The following is an 8611-nucleotide window of genomic DNA, read 5'->3' as shown; positions in this document are numbered from 1 at the left end:
GACCAATAACAATTATTGGGTCTGGCGGACAAAGATCCCCCGGCAGTAGATCCCTTACAAAAGATCCAAATTTCGGAGGAAAACACTCACCTCACGAACATCAGTTCCCTCATGACGACCGAAGAAACTCAGAGCATGCAAAATATTCTCAGACAGAATCATGACATCTTCGCATGGGCACATTCTGATATGAGGGGAATTCATCCCTCTATTGCATCTCACAGGCTTAACGTCTTTTCAACTGCCAAACCCATCCGGCAGAAAATTAGGCGCTTTCACCCGGATAGACAAAAAGTCATCCGGAATGAGATTGACAAATTGCTGGAAGCCGGATTCATCAGAGAAGTAGCTTATCCGGATTGGTTAGCCAACGTGGTAGTGGTACCCAAAAAATAAGGAAAATGGCGGGTTTGCGTAGATTACACCAACCTTAATAATGCATGCCTAAAAGACAGTTTCCCTTTGCCACGAATAGATCAAATTGTGGATTCCACTGCCGGGCAAGGGATGCTCTCTTTCTTGGATGCCTTCTCCGAATATCACCAAATTCCCATGTCCCCAGCTGACGAAGAAAAGACAACATTCATAACACCATACGGCCTCTACTGCTACAAAGTCATGCCATTCGGACTCAAAAACGCTGGCGCCACTTATCAAAGACTGATGACAAAGATCTTCAAACCGCTGATAGGCCACACGGTAGAGGTATATATTGATGATATAGTGGTTAAAAGCAAAACCCGAGAGGAGCATGTTCTTCACTTACAAGAAGTTTTTCACCTCTTAAGAAAGTATGACATGAAGCTAAATCCTTCCAAATGCGCCTTTGGCGTAAGTGCTGGCAAATTTCTGGGTTTTATGGTCAGCCAAAGAGGGATAGAGGTGAGCCCAGACCAAGTCAAGGCAGTCATGGAAACACCTCCCCCCAGGAGCAAGAAGGAATTACAGCGCCTCACGGGCAAACTCGTCGCACTAGGGCTTTTTATAGCCCGCTTTACTGATGAATTGCGATCTTTCTTCTTGGCAATTCGAAAGGCTAGAGCAAACGGATGGACGGACAGCTGTCAAAACGCTTTTGAAAAGATTAAACATTGTCTTACGAAGCCACCCATCCTAAGCAGTCCCATTCCAAAAGAAAAATTGTACATGTATCTAGCTGTATCGGAATGGGCAATCAGCGCCGTTCTATTTCGCTGCCCCTTACCCAAGGAGCAGAAACCAATCTACTACGTCAGCAGAGCATTGGCGGACGTAGAAACCAGGTATTAAAAAATGAAGCTAACAGCCTTAGCCCTCTGAAGCGCTGCCCAAAAGCTCCGCCCCTATTTCCAAGCCCACCCGGTGGTTGTGCTGACCGATCAACCCCTCCGCAACATTCTGCACAAACCAGATTTAACCGAAAGAATGCTGCAGTGGGCTATCGAATTGAGCGAATTTGGAATCGAATTCCAACCCAGGTTGTCCATGAAAGGCCAAGTAATGGCTGACTTAGTGCTAGAATATTCCCGAAGGCCTAACCAACACCAGGAATCAAATGAAAAAGAATGGTGGACTTTGCGAGTTGATGGAGCTTCACGATTATCAGGATCTGGAGTCGGGCTTCTGCTACAATTCCCAACCGGGGAGCACCTCGAGCAAGCCATCCGGTTGGGATTCCCTACCTCTAACAATGAAGCAGAATATGAGGCCATCTTGTCCGGATTGGACCTCGCCTGTGCCCTATCCGTCTCCAAGCTCCGGATCTACAGTGATTCGCAACTCGTGGTAAGACACGTCCAGAAGGAATATGAGGCCAAGGATGCATGCATGACGCGATATCTAACGAAAGTAAGGAACACCTTGCAGCAATTCACCGAATGGACAATCGAAAAAATCAGGCGAACTGAAAATGGGCGCGCTGAAGCCTTGGCCGGTATAGCTGCCTCCCTCCCCATCAAAGAAGCTATTCTACTGCCTATACATGTGCAAACCAACCCCTCTGTCGTAGGGAGCTCCACTTGCAATACCATTGAAGCAACCCAAGCAAACGACCAAGAGTGGACGGACAATATTGCAGAATATTTCCGGACAGGCACTCTACCCGGGATCCCAAACAGGCACACAAAATCCGGGTGCAAGCTGCCTGTTTCACCTTAATTGGGGGGCACTTATACAAACGATCCTTCACAGGACCGAATCTTCAGTGCCTAGGGCATTCAGAGGCCCAGTATGTGTTAGCTGAATTGCATGAGGGAGTATGCGGAAATCATTCAGGAGGACGATCTCTGGCACATAGAGCCCATTCGCAAGGATATTATTGGCCAACAATGAAACAAAATGCGGCAGCCTATGTCAAGAAGTGTGATAAATGTCAAAGGTATGCTCCCATTCCACATATGCCGTCAGCAACATTGAAGTCAATCTCAGGCCCATGGCCCTTTGCGCAATGGGGCATGGACATAGTGGGACCCCTCCCAGCTGTACCTGCCCAAAAGAAATTTTGCTCGTTGCCACAGATTATTTCAGTAAGTGGGTGGAAGCTGAAGCATATGCTAGCATTAAAGACAAAGATGTCACCAAGTTCGTATGGAAAAACATTGTCTGCCGTTTTGGAATTCCACAAACCATCATAGTTGACAATGGTCCTCAATTTGACAGCATCGCATTCAGGAATTTCAGTTCAGAGCTGAACATCCGGAATTCATACTCCACACCGTGTTATCCTCAAAGTAACGGGCAAGCAGAAGCCACAAATAAAACTCTGATCACTGCCTTAAAGAAAAGGCTCGAACAAGCCAAAGGAAAGTGGGTGGAAGAGTTGCCCGGCGTCTTGTGGGCCTATCGAACCACACCCGGATGGCCAACAGGAAACACCCCCTTCGCCCTTGCATACGGTATGGACGCAGTAATTCCTACCGAAATTGGGTTACCCATTATCCGGACTGAAGCAGCAAAACAGGATGATGCAAACACAGAATTGGGAAGAAACTTGGATTGGGCAGATGAAGTAAGGGAAAGCCAGCCATCCGAATGGCAGACTATCAACAAAGAGCATCCGCTCATTACAATCGCAAAATAAGGCCCAGAAGCTTCAAAAATGGTACGCTAGTCTTTAGAAAAGTTTTTGAAAACACTGCTGAAACAGGCGCAGGGAAATTCCAAGCTAACTGGGAAGGACCCTATATAGTGTCCAAGGCAAGTGAAAGTGGAGCATATCATCTACAAAAGTTAGACGGAACTCCATTACTTAGACCATGGAATGTGTCTAATTTAAAACAGTGTTATCAATAAAAAGAAAGTCGAAATACAAATGAGTAAAAAGAAATCTTTTATTCATATGTATAAATATATGTACAAGGAGGTCTCCGGACCACAGAAAGTACAGAAAGAAGATTACAGCAAAAATTGCAAAAAGAGAAAAGCTATCAGGGAGCAGGCTTGTCTAAAAGTTTCTTCTCTTCATCCGGAGGAATTGAAGGGACATCCCGCTTGATGCCATTCTTCTTCATACAGCAGCGATAGCCGAAGAAGAACATGTCATCCACTTGCTTTTGGTAGTCCGCTTCAAGCGCCTCCCTGTCTGCAGCAAACTCTCCCTCTAGTTCCTCTTTTTGCGCGGCTAGGCGCAGCTGCAAATCCTCCTTCTGCTTCTTTTCAATCGAAGCCTCCGCCCGGAGTTACCTCACCTCCCCTCTCAGCCGGGCCACCTCATCCTCTGCCTCATGCAGGCGAACAACCGTCGACTCCTCCCGGCTCTTTGCCTCAGCCAAATCCGCCCGGAGAGCTTCATTGTCCTCTCGAGCGGTGGATAAACTGGCTTCGGCCTCCTCCAGTCTCAGGCGCAACTGGTCTTCACTATCTTTGCGCCAAGCGGCGAAGGCCCTCATGTAATCAGTGGTCCGCAGCAGGTCAGTGAAAAGATCGTGTTGTTGGGCCATGCCGCGGAGACCACTCACCAGCTGCAGACAAACACACAAACAAGAGAAGCAAAGTTATCAATCACACTACAAAAACACATCAGAATGACAAAGAATCAAAAAGCACAAAAACAGTATACCGATTCCACCATCTCGAACATCTTGGCTGAAGGCATGACAGTGGTCAAGCCGGGTGGAATCTATTTCAGCTTATCTTCCAACTCCGCGTAGCTAAAAGGACTAGCGGGGGTGCAAGCAACATCATTAACCGGATTCCTCCCTGATGAGGCGACAGAAGGCGACTCCTCTTCCGGATTCGGGGCCTCAACATTTTCGGCCGGATGGGTCTCTCCTGGAGCATCCTCATCCGGAACCACCACCGGGACGATTGAAGTCTCAGTTGCCATCTCCACCTCGCTCCCCTCCGGATGAGCATCTTGGGCGGATGAGCAACTAACTTCAATCTCTTGCAATCGATCTTGAAGCCTCCCGATGAGTCCAGACTTTAGATTGCGCGCCGAGCACGACCGCTTTGAAGGTGACCCCTTTACCGGAACAAGAGCGAGGCAGTTTGGATCGTTAGAGGGCTGACTCTGGCTTTCTACCCCCGTTTCCTCCATTGGAGTCGCGCAAAGGGCCTCAACTGCATCAACATCTGAATGGGGGGAGCCAGCATGGTTTATGGACGCAGCTTCATCAGCCAAAGTAGCCAAACGGGCAACCACCGACATGGAGAGCCCCGAATGGTTCAGCCCCGCGACGTGCCCAGGGCCACTTGAAATAGAGTGGGGGGCAGGGTTCACTGGCTCCTCTATTATTACCTCCGCCGCATGGGTAATAGGCGGAGGACCAAATTCCTTTGGGGGAATGGGCTCCTTCACTCCCTTCCCATTTTTGACCAGCTTCCTCTTCTTCGCTGGGGCTTTCTTGGGAGGGGAGGCTGCGCTGCGTTTCTATTCGGGAGCCTTCCGAAGAGTTCCCTCATTTTTTCTCTTCTCCCTATCATCAAGGAGTGCTCGGCGTTTTTCAGCATCAGCTTCTTTCACCTCCTGATAGATAGGGAGATCCTTCAGAACGTAATACTCCCCAGGCACTACCTCCTTTGGCAGCTTCCTAGGGAGAATGTTGACGACATACTCCTGGGACTCCCGGACGACGGCCATTAGGTTCCGCGTAGTGAGCAGCGTCGCATAATGCCTCTCCTTAGCGTCTATCTCAAATAATTTATTGAGATAGGCAAAAGAGGTCTTTTCCACCCAGTCGACTATGTGGCCCCTCCTTTCCGGACCTACGTTATCAGCAACCAAAGATAAGAATACCATCCGGAAAAATCAACAAAAAGACAACAAGTTAAAAGCCGGACAAAACCCGCAAGCTGACGTACCCGGAATCTCCATTGAATAGTTTGGACAAAAAGGCCTCCCCGGACGCTCTAAAAACCCCGCACATGCACCTCGGACCACCACGTGTCCCTTCGCCCCTTCCTTCGTCGAATCCGGCAGCTCCGTCACCAATTGAAGGGAGGGCAGGTGAGCAGACATGCTAAAGATGTCATTTTTTCCCTTCTTCAGGGAGTAGACGAAAAGAACCTCCAGTAGTGTGAGGTCGAGATTGAACAGCATGTTTATAATGCTGCATCCCATCAGCACCCGGACTATGTTGGGATGAATGAAGGCTGGTGGAATCTTGGAAAAGTGAAGGAATTCCTTGAACAATGCTGGAAGAGGGAACCGAAGCCCGGCGTTAAATTGTTCTTTTGAGAAGGTGATGGCGCGTCCTTCAGCTTTTTCAGTAGACACGACATCCTCCCCCTCATTCAGAAATTCCACAATCACGCTATTTGGGATGCAGAATCGATCCCGGAACTCCTTTACACTCAGTTTGTCTGTAGATTTCTCATAAGCATCGCCGACCCGGACAGAGGAGACAACTTTCTTCTTTGAAGACATTTTTTAAGCCTAAGGCTGAACCGAAACCTACATACAAGAAGCGCAACAATCAAACACAGCAATCCAGAAAACTCACAAACCCTAACCAAAAACTGTCAAAAACACCTTAAAAAAATCCCAGAAAACCAACAAATACCAAACATACAACATACAATCGCAAGCGGCTTGCCCAAAAAGACAGAAATGAAGCCAACAAACAACAAAGTGCAACAAAGGGGAAAACAAGAGCAAAATGCACATACCGAGTGGAAATCTAAAGAAGAAAGGTTGCTGTTGCAAGCATGAAAATCACCGGCAGAAAGGTTCTAGGGCTTCACTCAGAAAAAGCAGAAGAAAGCACAGAAGGAAGAAGAAGCAAAAACTCTCAGAAAAAACGCAGTAGGAAAAATGCAACAGAAGGCACAGTATGCTATTTATAGGGGGACAGCCCCTCGGAAAGCCAAACGCCCAACAACGCCATCATTGAAACGACATGCTGCCTGGGAATACCCAGATTCGGTGGCTCATCATAAATGCCTTTTTGGCTCCCGCACCCCCACTCGCCACATGGCCCAACCAGACAAAAAGTCGACTTCGGTTTCAAAAATCCAATTATTTTTTAACCCGCCCATTTTTTCTCAGGCAAAATAGGCAAGTTAAAAAGAGGGGCATTGTAGGGACCCCTCCCTCCGAGAACACGTGGCACGCATCTTATAGTGACACATGGCACGCATTGTCATCCAAGTCACCCTCATCCGGATCTTCCTATAAAGCACACATGGCACGCGTTTCCCGACTACCTCAAGGAAGATCAAACGACATTTATAAACATATCATCCGGACGGCTTACACAATACATCCGGATGATCAACATATGCCATCCGGATACAATGGTCCGGATCATTGACTGAAGTAAGCAAGTCTCACACGTTACCACAATAGCCTGTCATGGCCCACGTTCCGCCGCCTGCAGGGTGAGAGGACAAGATGAAGTGACAACAAGTCACTTCCTACGATCATTCCACATGGTCACTTCCCACGATCTCTGACAGCCGCATCACCTACCACGATCTCTGTCAGCCACCCGTAGGGTGATGATAGCCCTGCCACCACCTAATGTCATCATAACAACACAAAATATCTCCCTGCCATTAAAGAGGGAATCAAAGCTTCTGATACTATATATATCAACCTTCACACAAAGAGGAAGGTAAGCTTGCTATACCTAGTAAAAAGCCAACTGATTTATCTCTCTCCCAAATCATGGCTAACAAAACCATCGGAGGGTGTGTCCAGACACCCTGTCCGAATGCATTTTTTGCAGGTATAACGACTGAATCAAGAACCTATTTTGGTTGAGGTCGCGCATCCATCCATTTGGCAACTACGTGGATCGTCAGGGACGCGAGACATCAACAATCATCAGAATGCATTGTGGTACCCATGTTTAGCTCTGGTTGTGGACATGGTGGACAATAGGGACACAATGACTGTGTTTTTAACTCTTTATTTGAGTATCTCATATTATACATACTTTGTCCACTCTCTGCTTGTATGCCATACTGATTTTGTAAGTGTCAGTTGTATCATCCAATGCACTGTTGTTTTGATGTGGTCTGCATATTTGTTATTTGGAGCAGGATCCTGAACTGCCAGAATTGATGTCAGCTCTTCAAGATGGTACCTCTTTCACTCGGTTGCACTTTTAACTTTTGAATGGTTTCCTCTTCTTTGCTTCATTAGTTGGCCTATTTTAGCAATTCTGTTCAAGTCTCATAACGTTTTGCTAGCTATTGTCATCTTTCCTTAATGGAGAATATAAGGGCTGCTTGGGCTACTTGGTTGTTATTTTCAAGAACTGTTTTCTGTTATTGAAAACAAAAAACACTAAAAATATGTTTGGGGAAGGGGGTGTGTTTTTATTTTTTGTGTTTCCCGTGTTCTCAAAAACCACATTTTTTAGAATAATAAAAAAATGTTTTCATTATTTTTTCATTATTCAAATAACATATTGTTCTATGTATTTTCTTTTTTTTTTTCTTTTTTTTTTCCCTAATTGCTTTTTGTGTTTCCACAAAGGTGAGTTCCACCCAACCACCACACCCTCACCTCCAAGTCCTTTCTTCTTCCTTAAATTATTGAAATTAATATACTTACATATGGCTATAGAGTCATCCTTTATTTAAAAAAATTATAACTGGTGTAAAAATTTCAAAAGAAAATAATTTTTTTAATTTAAATGAATTGTGCGTATAAAAATTATTTATATATTTATAATATCAAGTTAATTGAAGAAAATATTTTATTAATTAAAAAAAACTTTCGAACATGTTTTTTGTTTTATTTGTTTTAAAAAAACTTTCTTATTAACTTAACCAAACATGTTTTCTTTGTTTTTTGGAACAAAAACTGTTTTTCAAAATTTAGTTCATAAACACAATTTTTTTTAATTTTTTTTTTCTGAAAAACACCAAAAATTGTTTCTAAAAAACTATTTTCGAAAACAATTTAAAAAAACAGCACCAAACAAACTCTAAATTTTTAAAAAATAGTATGTATTTTTTAGTATAAGAGAACTATATACAGATGCAGCATTAACGCACACAAAGCATACACGAGAACCCATATGGGGATCCTTGAAAATTGTATGTTCCTTTCACATCCTTATCATTAGGTATTCAATCTCTTTTTTACTTGGACTATGGGATAGCATAAGTTTGATTTGTAGCCAACTGAGGAGCTTGGAATGCATTGTCGTGAAGATTTGATTTGCCTTTCCTTTTGGCT

The sequence above is a fragment of the Vitis vinifera genome, chromosome 14 (genome assembly GCF_030704535.1).
Source record: "Vitis vinifera cultivar Pinot Noir 40024 chromosome 14, ASM3070453v1".
NCBI classification, from domain to species: Eukaryota; Viridiplantae; Streptophyta; class Magnoliopsida; order Vitales; family Vitaceae; genus Vitis; species Vitis vinifera.
The sequence above is the reverse complement of the archived record's forward strand: the minus strand, read 5'-3'. Positions refer to the sequence as shown.